A 10917-nucleotide genomic window follows, 5' to 3' on the forward strand; every position below is an offset into this window, starting at 1 on the left:
TTTTTTTTTTTTTTTTTTTTTTTTTTTGATTTCAACTTCACAGCCCTGCAAGTCCAAGGACTCCAAGTGATTTGCTCCACGCTCATGGAAACACAGCTTTCCCAAGCAACACAGTTTTTCCCCGTTTGTACTCTTCTCGCAGAAGCCCAATTACTTCAGCCAGGAGAAGAAATTGCATTTGGCGAGGGGAACAAATGAAAAAGTCAGTGCAAATTAACAATGAATTAAAGTACACGTGCAATGTTATTTTTAGGATAAGACAACCTAATAATTATGGTCACATATTGTTTGTATCCGAGCAGTACTCGCCTGCGTATGCTGCATTTTTCATGTTACTTCCCATACGCCCTTTTTAATATGCAAAGGAGCAGATTTTTTAGCAAGAGGGAAAATGTTTGTGCTTATAGAAGCATTGAACTGACAAGCGGAGAAGCAAAAACCCTCCATACGTTAAACAGCTATAACAGTCTCACATACTGGCATGCTGGTAAAATGCCTGAAACCCGTCTGCAGTGCTACAGCTTCCACCGCCGCAGCTGTACAGGGGACATTTTGGTGACTTTTTCCAGGGAATTCACTGTTCCCGCTTCTGGCTCTACAGCAAGATTTCAATATGGCCGTCACGATATTTTTCTTCCTTAAAGGATTTTTTTTTTTTTTTTAACGGTGAGGAGCCGAACCATGGTCCTCAAATCTACATGATGTAAATAACGCGACTGTGGTCACTGCTAACGCAGAGACAGACTCTACCCCTGTTGTGGCAGAGCAGTATTGAAGCATCTCCACGTTCTCCACCAGCACAGTACCCGTTTTGGTTGTGGGCACACCTGCAGCACGTCACCTTAGCTCCTTTACACTGCATTTACTATGAGATGGTTGAAAACAGCTTGAGTGATGTGCTTCATGTTTAAAATCAAACAGAAATTTGAGGTGGGTTCCCGGTAGCATTGCAACTTCCTTCAACTCACGCTGCTGAGCTCAAACATTGCTCCACTCAGCATCTACGAAGAGCTGTGAGTCAGGGTGGCTCACCAGTGCTGTCTGTATTGAGCAAGGAAAAAAGCACAGACATTTCTAACACTCAGTGTCATGAGAGAACAAAGCAACGGAGAAAAGCAGGGTGAAGCTCTGCACCAAAGAACAGGGGCGATGGGAAATACAAAAAGTCCCCCTGTATCACTGGCATCACCCTTCCACCCCAAAGAGGTGGCAAAGCCGTGCTTGAGAGGGACACGTTACCCCACACCGCGGAGAGGTTTCATGCTAACGCCAACATACGGGATGGAATCGGTGGACAGGCAGCACGGGGAGCGTCCGTCAGGGCACCCACCTGCCCAGGACGCCCCATCTCTGCCGTTTTCTCCAGCCTCACCTCTGCTGACTCCACAGCTTCCTCTGCCTGCCGCAGGCACCCCCTCATCTCCCGTCCCTGCGTGCCTCTCCACGTGCGTTGGTACAGGGAGGGGATATCTCAGACACAGAGGAGAGTGACTCTCCCCACAGACATCCCCTGCCCACCCGCCCGGTGCTCGTTTCAGCGCTCATCACCTATGCAACTGCCTGGCTGAATTCTGGCAAATCTTTACAACTCCATAAACCTTAGTTCAGTTAATGCATATTTAATTTCTCTGCTGCTAGGTTTACTTTGGCAGCCGCTGTGAGCAGGGCTAGGCCCGCAGCAGAAGAGAGCAGATATTCTCCATGAACATTTTAGTCTCTACGTAGCAGAGTTCCCCTCTCCTGAGCACCACAACAGGGCAGGTTCCTCACCCACAGTTTTCATCTATTCCAGGAGAAATGCCATCGTGCTCCTGTCCATTAGTAATTTTCTACACTTCCCATAACTTTCCCCATCCCAGAGGCAATTCATAAAGTGGATACCTGGCACACACCTTCAGAAATAGCTCAAGCTCTGAAGAAACACAGTATTGTCTGTCAAATCTCATCCCCAATCTCGGTCACCAGTTGGCATCACAAATACACAGAGAGGGGAGGACTGGAGGGGCAGTGACTGCTAGACACTAGAAAAATGGCCTCAGAGCAGTTGGGAGCAAGTGTGTGATAGCACCAAGAAGCCATCAACTTCTCCAAGCCTCTCAGACCCAGAAAAGCACTCCTTTTACTCCACAGCAAAAAGCAGTTTTGCCCAAGGGCTGGGGCGCAGGAGGGCCCTCAGTGGTGTCAGCAAAGTCGTGACAAGGATCCGTTTGAGGTGTTGAACAGAGATGTCATTTAAATACAGGGGGTTTTCTCACCAGGTTGCTTTTCCCCTGTTAAATGAGCACAGCCACACTAGCACAACTCCAGCGCTGTGTTATTTAGTGTTGTTACCAGTAACAGGCTATTCCCCAGCCCGGTGCTGCTGAACTGATGCGCTTCAGCTGACACCATTCACAGCAACCAACACATTCCTGGTTAGGTGAAGATGGCATAAAACAAACAAACCATCAATTGCTTGAGCTGAGCCCTCTTTTGCCTGTCCTTCATGTCTGCAGACAACCTTTTTCCTCCTTATATTTCTCCTTTAGCTGCACAGACACTCCCTGGCCCCAAGTGTGGCTGATGCTGGTGCCTCTGCAAAGCCATGGGGGCCAGAGGGGAACTTGGGGAAAAACTGGGGGGTAGGTTTTTCCCCAGTTGTGTCCCATTTGGGAAGGAGCTTGCAGAGCCCCAGGGGAGGGAGGAACAGCCTGTCAGTGAGATGAGGGCTGGCTCTGGAGTCGCACGAGGCTTGCAAGTTCCAGCATGAGACACCACCATGCCTCCTGCTCCTGCACCCTGTCCCCAACCTGTGCTGAAGCCACAGTGCCTGTAGAGAAAAGGGTCTGCGAGTGGTGCTGGATCTACCGCTCTGCCAGGTTTTCAAATGGTCATTCCCTCGCCCCAGAACACATCGACTTTGCAGCTCTTTAGGAGAACAAGGTTGGTGTACCCTGTATACACCAGTCTCACCTCGCTGGGAACTGGAAATGTGTTTTGCTGTTGCCATTTCAGAGCAGTGCAACGAGAAAGGGCCTGAACACGTTCCCACGAGGTGCACAGAGGGATGGGGCAGAACGGTGCTCAGCTCTGTCTGCAGAGATCACCACAACGCCCGCAGCGGGCCGTGGGGCCCCATGGATGTGGGCGCTGGACACCCTGGGAAAGCCCCGGCACCAATGGGGCAGCCGCCAGTGATGCTGCCAAGGAGGGAGCAGCGCAGAGACCACCTAATGTGGGCCAACAGGCGTTAAGCCGCATACAAGCACCAAAAAAAAAAAAAAAAAAAAAAAAAAAAAAGGGATTTTTATTGTTTTGTCCCGTCAGACCAGCGTTCCAAAAGGAAAGGAGGGGCTGTGCTCGTGGAAATCACATTAAATTTGGGGGTTTTTTTCCTCCCGATTTCAAGGACTGCAATTGTCCGCCTAACTCTGGAGGAAGAGGCAAAGGAGGAAGTTTTGATGTAAGGCACTTAAACACGACGGCCTGACTTGGGCACGGTGCCTCCTGGGAGTTGTAGTCACATCTCCCAGGGAAACTGCTCCGCAGCACAGGGATGCTCCCGGTGACACCGCACCAGCCCTGTCCCACACCTCCTGCCTGCATGGCCAGGGGTCAGCGGGACCCCTGGGCGGGAGCTGCTGCAAGACAGCCCAAGGGCTGCTCAGGATCCAAACTTTATTGGGTTTGGCCAGAATATTTCATTTTTTTTTTCACGCCCTCCCCCTCTTGCAGAATTCCCATGGAAACAAAAACAAAAGCTCTTGCTGTTTGGGTTTGGTTGGGGGTTTTTCTTCCTCTCGAGGAGGGGGGTGAAATTGGTAAATGAAAAGCTAACAAAAAAATGATAATAATTTGTGTATGGAATAAAACATGAGATACCACTTCTAGTTTGATCTTCCCTGCAGCAGTGGATCCGATCTGGCCCACCACTTAAGAGCCTCAAGGGACAGAAAGGGGCCTCAGAGCTAAAATAATACATTATTTCTTGTATCGCAAACTTGCTTTTGGGCAGGAAAAAACCCAGACCCTCCCACCCATTCCCTCCCTGGCACATCATTCTGCAGATACCTGGATGCCACCGTGTGGCAGCTGCCCCACGCAGCCTGCAGCCGTGGACGGGCAAGGCTGCAGGGCAAGGCACAGCTTTGAGAGGAAAAAAGGGGAAGAAAAACTTATAAAGGAGGTTTTTTTGCAGCAATTCACAAAACTTAAAAGGAATGCCAGGCACGTCAGTATATGAAGCACAGTATCTGGAGGAAGGAGAGGGTGCAAACCATCTCCTTATGGTGTTAAGCTAAGACACACACTGTCTTTCTATTTAAAGCCCTACAGTAACATGAATGCCAGGTTTGAGTGAGCTCAACAAGTCCATCTGAAAACAATTTACATGCTCCTCTCTTCCGCAGAATCTGGGCACCCAATAGCTTTTAATGCCTTGCCATTCGCACGCAGTGGGATACCACGCACCATTACCTGCTGGAAAACTGAAGCCCGGATCTGGAAAGCTGCTTAATTAACCACACAGATCAGTGCAACCAGCTTTGGGATGGGGACACCGGCCCGCTGGATGCTCAGTGCTGCTGGCCCCCCTCCCCTTTCCCTCCTCCTGGGAAGTGATGCTGGTGCAACCCTGGCTGTGCTGAAGACGAGGGGTTTGCTACCAACACCGGGTGCCCAGGCACGTCCTGCACACCAAGCCATCCTAGCAAGGCCAAAGCTTCCTTCCTCCCCTGCCAGCACCCCCAAACTGCCTCCTGCCAGGAGGGAGCAAGAAGAAAGCAAGATGCAACCCAGGGCCAGGGTTTGGGGTGTGCCTCGTTTTTCCCTCATCTACCTCAACAGCAGTGTTTCTAATGTAAGACACAATTCATTAAATGGTGAATTACATTTTTTTATCATTTGTCCATAACAGGTTGTCGAGTCGGTACGTTATTATTAGCAACAGGAAAGGAACTAACTAAAATATTCTTAAAGTACGTAATGAGCACTTGAGTAAGAGTTAAGTAACGAGCGTTTCTTTAGTGAGGAATCTCAGCAAGACACGCTCCACCCATTTTGTTAACAGACAAAGGCTTATATAAGCTGGATGTTACATAAAATCCTAAAATAGGGAGCTGGAGAACTCCCCCACCTTTGGATGATAGCGTGACTGCAGCCCACATATACCTGAGCTGACACTGAACAGGCTCCGAGCTAACACACAGGTGAGAGCCAGGCCTGAGCTGGCAGAAGCAGCCAGTGCAGGGACGTGTCCTGCGTGTGCTCACACTCGCCCTGAGCAGGGCTTGGGCTACGAGTCTGGATTTGCCCTCACACTTCTTCAAAAACAGCGTGTACAGTAACACGCTCCAAGCAGCTTTATCATCGCTGTGACGATCAAAGAATATATATCTGTCCTTGTGCTCTCTGGTGTGCCAGGTCAGGATAAACACCATCTGACCCCAGAGTGCCATCCCAGGGAACTGTAACTGATGCTTAGAAAGGAGCACGCCATTGGGGCACGGTTATGGGGAAACTCCTCCGGGACTCTCCCTGTCTGCAGGAATTTCCAAGCAAGGGACTTTCCAAGCCAAAAGTGCTATCTGCAATTTCGCGATGCCTGGCAGCTATTTCTTTCAATAAATTGTCCAGTCAGGTTTCGAGTTTACATGAACTTTCAACTTCCGCAATATCATGCAATAAAACCCACGACAATTTACCATAATTTCTCTGCAGAGAAAAGGGAACCCGTGTCTTTCAAGATCAACTACTACAGCTAAAAAAGGCAGGCTGGCAGGGGGTGCAACCTCTTCATCAGGTCTTGTATTCCCGACAGCCCGTCTGTCTCCAGGCAAAACACTTGCCTCAGCAGAGAAATACTTTTTATCCCTAGACACCTTGCATCCTGTCTTAAAATGCACTATTACAACACTCAGACAATAGATTCAGCCCACAGCAATGGTTACTTCCTAGACATGAGGTGAAAGAGTCTTGGAGAAGAGGATTTGCAATTCTCTTCACAACCCAGACACCCAATTCTCCTTCTAATGCAGCTCTCGGATGCAGTTTCATGAGATGTCAGGGATACCTATCCGGTCACGGGAGAAATCGGGCGAGAAAGATCTTCAGACATGGGATTGTTCACCAGGCAGAGCAAAACATATCAGGAGTTACTCCCTGGACTACAAGGGTGCTATTCATTACGGTAATCAGTTTGCTCTGCGGTACTTGCAGAAACATGCCAAGGCTGTTACGCGATTCTGCCTGACTTACTTAGCGTTTGTGATTTGCCTAACCTTTGCTCTGAATAAATGGGAGCTGCACAGAGGAAATTTTGATGCAACTCCCCTGCTTCTACAGCATCCTCCCTGGCTGCATCCCACAGGTTTCCCTGGGGTTTGTTTTAAGGGAGAGACAGACAGAAGGCAGGCAGGAGGAGAAAAGGAAGAAATTAAATGCAAGCTGTCAGGCCCACAAAAAAAAAAAAAAAAAAGAAAAAAAGAAAAATAAATCAGAATAGCCTGGCTTTGGTTTCTATCATGTTATTTACCTTCCTTCAGAATTAAATCCAGATGATATAGGTAAGACAGTGGTGACCCCTAGTGCCCTCTCCAGCTGCAGCTTCTACTGTTATTCCCTGCATTGATATTTGAGCATAAACGGAGGGAAGCAGCAGCACGTTTCAGATTTGTTCTTCATTCACAAAGCCTCACTCTCTCTCTCCCCTTTCAGAAACAGGATCTAATTTCCTCTCCCTAGTCAAACTCTATCACTGCGAGGCATTCGCTGCAGCATCCCTTTGTTACTGTTGTCTGGGAACAAAATTAAACAAATTTACTTGTGTAAGAACTTATTATATTCCATTGACTCTTTATCACAGTACATTTATATTTATTATGCTGACAGAAAAGAAAGAAGAGCCTATTTTGCTAACTCCAAGCTTGTCAATAGCTAAGAACAGCCATTCAAACTCCCCAGAAGAGACCTTTATCTTGTATAAAGTGTATTTTGCAGCAGCAAGCTGCTGAAAGGAGCGAGTCTTTTCTGTGACAGCCATCAGGATGCACCTTTTTTTTTTTTTTTTTTCCTAGCAATGTCAAAACCCTCTGTTCCTGTGACTCAATCCGCAGCAGACATACCCTGCTCGCTGACCTGCAGGATGCTCGTCGGGGGCTTTTCCTGGTGTTAGCGTGGGGGAACAACACCTCATTCAGAAAAATCTTAAGACACCTCCTTGCAGATTACTTTGGGATGCAGGATTTTCCTTGAGGAAATCAGTGATCTTAGCATAAGCCTGAAAGATCTTGAGCTTCCTGACAACGGAGGGCTTTGGGCATCTCCCCTCTTCACAGGCTTCCTGCCCTGCTGGGGTGGGGGTCTATCCCCCACCACCCCCTGGCTGTGTGGTACCACCCCCATGCACCGCTCTGGGCAAGAGGGTTGTGCTATTTGTTTTTCATCGTTTGGCATCTCAAAATTTCACATATTCAATAGGATCTGGTCACCCTCTCCTCATCCAAAGAAACCACCCACTGACAGTCCCCACAGCAACGTTTCTACCCCGAAGAGAGCAGCAGATGCCCCTGCGCAGCCTTAGGGCCTGCTGCAACTTTTCTAATGCCTCTTCAGCTCTGTATTTCTTCCCTGCCCCTTGCAGGCAGGCATCAGCATCGGTGGCCATCACACCAGCCTCACCGAGGCTCCTCTGCCCAGCCCCGGAGCTGCCACCGATTTGCCCCCTCGCCGCTCAAGCCCCGAGAATGGTTTAGCACTTCCCAAACCAAAAGTAACTCCCTGGTGGAGGGTCAGGGAGACCTTCCTGGGGCTGCCTGGAAAGGCCCAAGCTCTGGGGGAGCACAGCACGGCTATCGCACCCCACTCGCTCCCCTACTCACGGTGCCACCCAGCTCGCAGAACCGTCGCCACGCAGCCGCCACCTCCTTCCCCTTTTGCCAGCCGATGGTTTCATCAGAAACGACTTCCAGGTCTCAGCCAGCCCTTCCTCCCCAACATCTTCTCGCTTTCACACAGATCCTCCAGGCACTCGTCCTTAGACTTGTTCCCCAAAACCCTCCAGGCTTCCTGCAGCCTTCTCCACCACCCCAGCGAGGAAATCCTCACCACCCTTCTCCCCAGCCGAGCCCTTTGCCGGCACTTACACCCGTGACTCAGCCCAGCTGAGGATGGATCAGCCAGAGGTGAGGCTGGTTGATGCCTCTCCTAAAAGTGTTTTACTCATTGCAGGGCTAGGCGGGCGTGCTGTAACTAAAGCGACTGCGTTTTCTCCAATCGTAGTACAAGTTCTGGACATAATATTGTTCTGCTTATGTGTCTGTTCTCTGAATCATTTCCCCCTGGCTTTATACCTCTAGGTGCACATGTTCTCTTGTTTAAATTAAAAACAACAGTTTCTGAGTTGAAGTTCCTCCTAATGTTCTATTTTTAAAGTAGACTTCAAGGCGGGGAGGGGGAAATGGTAGGAAGCATGATGGTCATTGCGTAATTTTAAGTTGGTTTTATCTGGTGTAAATCTCCTTTTCTTCTCTTGTACAGTGCTGAGATATGCTGTGCTAGCCAGCAGACCACCAACTCTTGAGTTGCTCTCATGTCTCTGGATGCAGTACCGCTCCAACCTTCCCACTTTATTTTCGTTTTCCCCTCTGTTTTAATTAAGTATATGCAAAAATCTCTCATCCTCTGAGACACTGTTTGCTTCTTTCACAATGTTCCATACTGTTTGTCCTGAGTTGCTTTTCCTTGTTAGCTTGGGTAAACACCATTTTGTCCTTATTGCTGTTCTGACTGCCTGAGAGCCCATATGGAGAGAGCACTACAAAATCTCTCTCTATAGCACACATCTCTTTCTACAGGTGCATTTTTTTAAATAGTGTATTTTTCTCTATATTCTCATTTTTGCATTTTGCTTGGTGCTAGCTCTGTGTATTCCAGTCATGCTCTGCATCATGTGCCTACAGCTACTGCCAGTATTAATTCTGGATATTTTCATTAAAATTCTGGCTTCATTCACTCACACTATTAAAATGCTCAAAATTAGCTCATCAACTTAATTTTTTATTAACATATGAATAATTTTTTTTTTTTTTCGTGCTTTTGCAATACACTTCTTTCCTGGTTCCTCCAATCCTTGTTTATACTATTGGAAAGTTACTCTTGTGAAATGAAAATGTTTTCTTGGATCTCACCTGAATGTCAGAATCCGAACCATACGAAGCTGGATTTGACACAATTTGAAACAGTCCATCATCGGGTGGAGTGGAATCACCATCATTAAAAATAACTTTATTAAAGACTGTAGGTTTTTTCCCTCCAAAGGCTACACTTGTTCAAGGAAACTATAAATCCTGAGGCTTGACTGACACTGCAGGTCAGACAAGATGATCGGAATAGTTTATTCTAGCATTAATACTTAAAAACTTACAAATATCTGGGCAGATGGGTAGAGAGATGGTCAGAGAAGATAAGGGAGTTTCTGTTTCTGATCTTAAATGCTCCAAATTTGCCTACAGCCCTGCCAAGAAAGTCACTTCTCCCACAGCAACTTGTAATGCAGCTGCTTTTACTTGATTTCCTTTTTATCTGAGCTCTGTTATAACTTTCAAAACTTTCCTGTTCAAAACTTTGTTAGAAAACTGGCCCAATACATTTTATACCAGTTCCCCTCTGTCTTCCTGGCAACAGAGAGCCAGGGTTTTACCATGATTATTGTTGCATTAGCGTTTCCCCAGTTTCTGACTCACCTGAATCAGAAAATTTCTTGTTCAGAGGAGCTTGTTCAGTGCTCTGGAGAAGAGGGGATGGTGCCAAGGTGGAGGTAACTCTCAGACTTTGCTCCTTAATATGGTCACTAGCCAATGCTCCCTCTGGAGTGCCCGGGCTGCCGCTTAGCAGCCAGGATGGTTCTGTCCCCTCCTGCCACCACCCTGGCTCCTGCACACACCATCCCGCTGGCAGCCCGTGGGCAAGGGTGGCTGGAGGGAAGAGGATTTTTGTGTTGTAGCCCATTGAATGAATCCCAACAGGGAAAAAAAATGGGAGTTGAACGAATCATGAAAGTTTTGAGACACCGTGAGCTAGAAAACCCCACAGGCTTTCTGCAGAGGAGGCAGAAGGAGCAGCAGCCAGCACAGCTGAACACGGGGGGCTGAGGAGACCTCCAAGTCCCCCAGGGAAGGAGCAGACACCCTGCGGGACCGTGCAGCAAAGGTGTGCAAACGCGTGGAAGGAAAACGCAGGCTGGAGAGGGTGCCACCCCCCAACAGAAGGTACACCAAAAAAGTTTTATTTTTCCTTCAGAAAATCCATAGCATAAAGCTAGTCTTTAAAAAGTTATTTTACTTTTTGACAAGCACACATGCAAAAAGACAGTAAGAAATGCTATGTGCTGCCTTTCCAGGGTTTAGACCAAACTCAAAGCTGCCATCAGTCCCAGTTCCTCAGTGCTCTGCTCTGTTTGCTCAAGCCCTCCACTAAAACCAGTAGCATAATTCTCTATTCCTTTTTTTTTTTTTTATTTCCCCAGACTCCCAGTCATTTTGCACAGCCCAAGTAAAACATGTAAAACCAGGCTTTGCCATAGGATGAAAACTGAAAAAGGAAGACCAAGTTGGAAAAATAAATAAGAAACACAAAACCTTACATACAAAATCCATGCAATGGTTTCTATTCGTACTCACCAACACGTGAGCTGCACAGACCTCAGAAGAGCACTGCTGGGGGTATATTCTCACCTTCCTTCAGTTCTGTCCATAAATCTGGGAGGACCAGTGTGCTTGGCAGATGAAAACACCCAAGTGTGCAACACAGAGTGAGTCGCCTTCACATGCAATTCTTTTTGAAGGAAATAACTGGACACAAGTGTTTATCTGAGGTTCAGGATCAACGTGCTGAGCAGCATGGTGTTTACCTTCGTGTACCACAACGCCCTTTTGCCTGGCT

The 10917-nt window shown here is 47.8% G+C and overlaps 1 protein-coding gene across 2 annotated transcripts in view; it reads right to left on the minus strand.

The window, feature by feature from the left end:
* The window catches only part of PLD1 (phospholipase D1), a 77806-nt gene extending 67130 nt beyond the window's left edge, over positions 1-10676 (minus strand). For both annotated transcript variants that reach the window (XM_026854841.1, XM_026854840.1), the window contains exon 1: positions 10656-10676. The gene's annotated coding sequence lies outside the window, so the exon portion shown is untranslated. The remainder of the gene's footprint in view (positions 1-10655) is intronic.
* Between the last annotated feature and the right edge of the window lie 241 nt (positions 10677-10917).

This window comes from Athene cunicularia, assembly GCF_003259725.1.
Source record: "Athene cunicularia isolate RWA chromosome 9 unlocalized genomic scaffold, athCun1 chr9_part1, whole genome shotgun sequence".
In the NCBI taxonomy this organism is placed as follows: domain Eukaryota; kingdom Metazoa; phylum Chordata; class Aves; order Strigiformes; family Strigidae; genus Athene; species Athene cunicularia.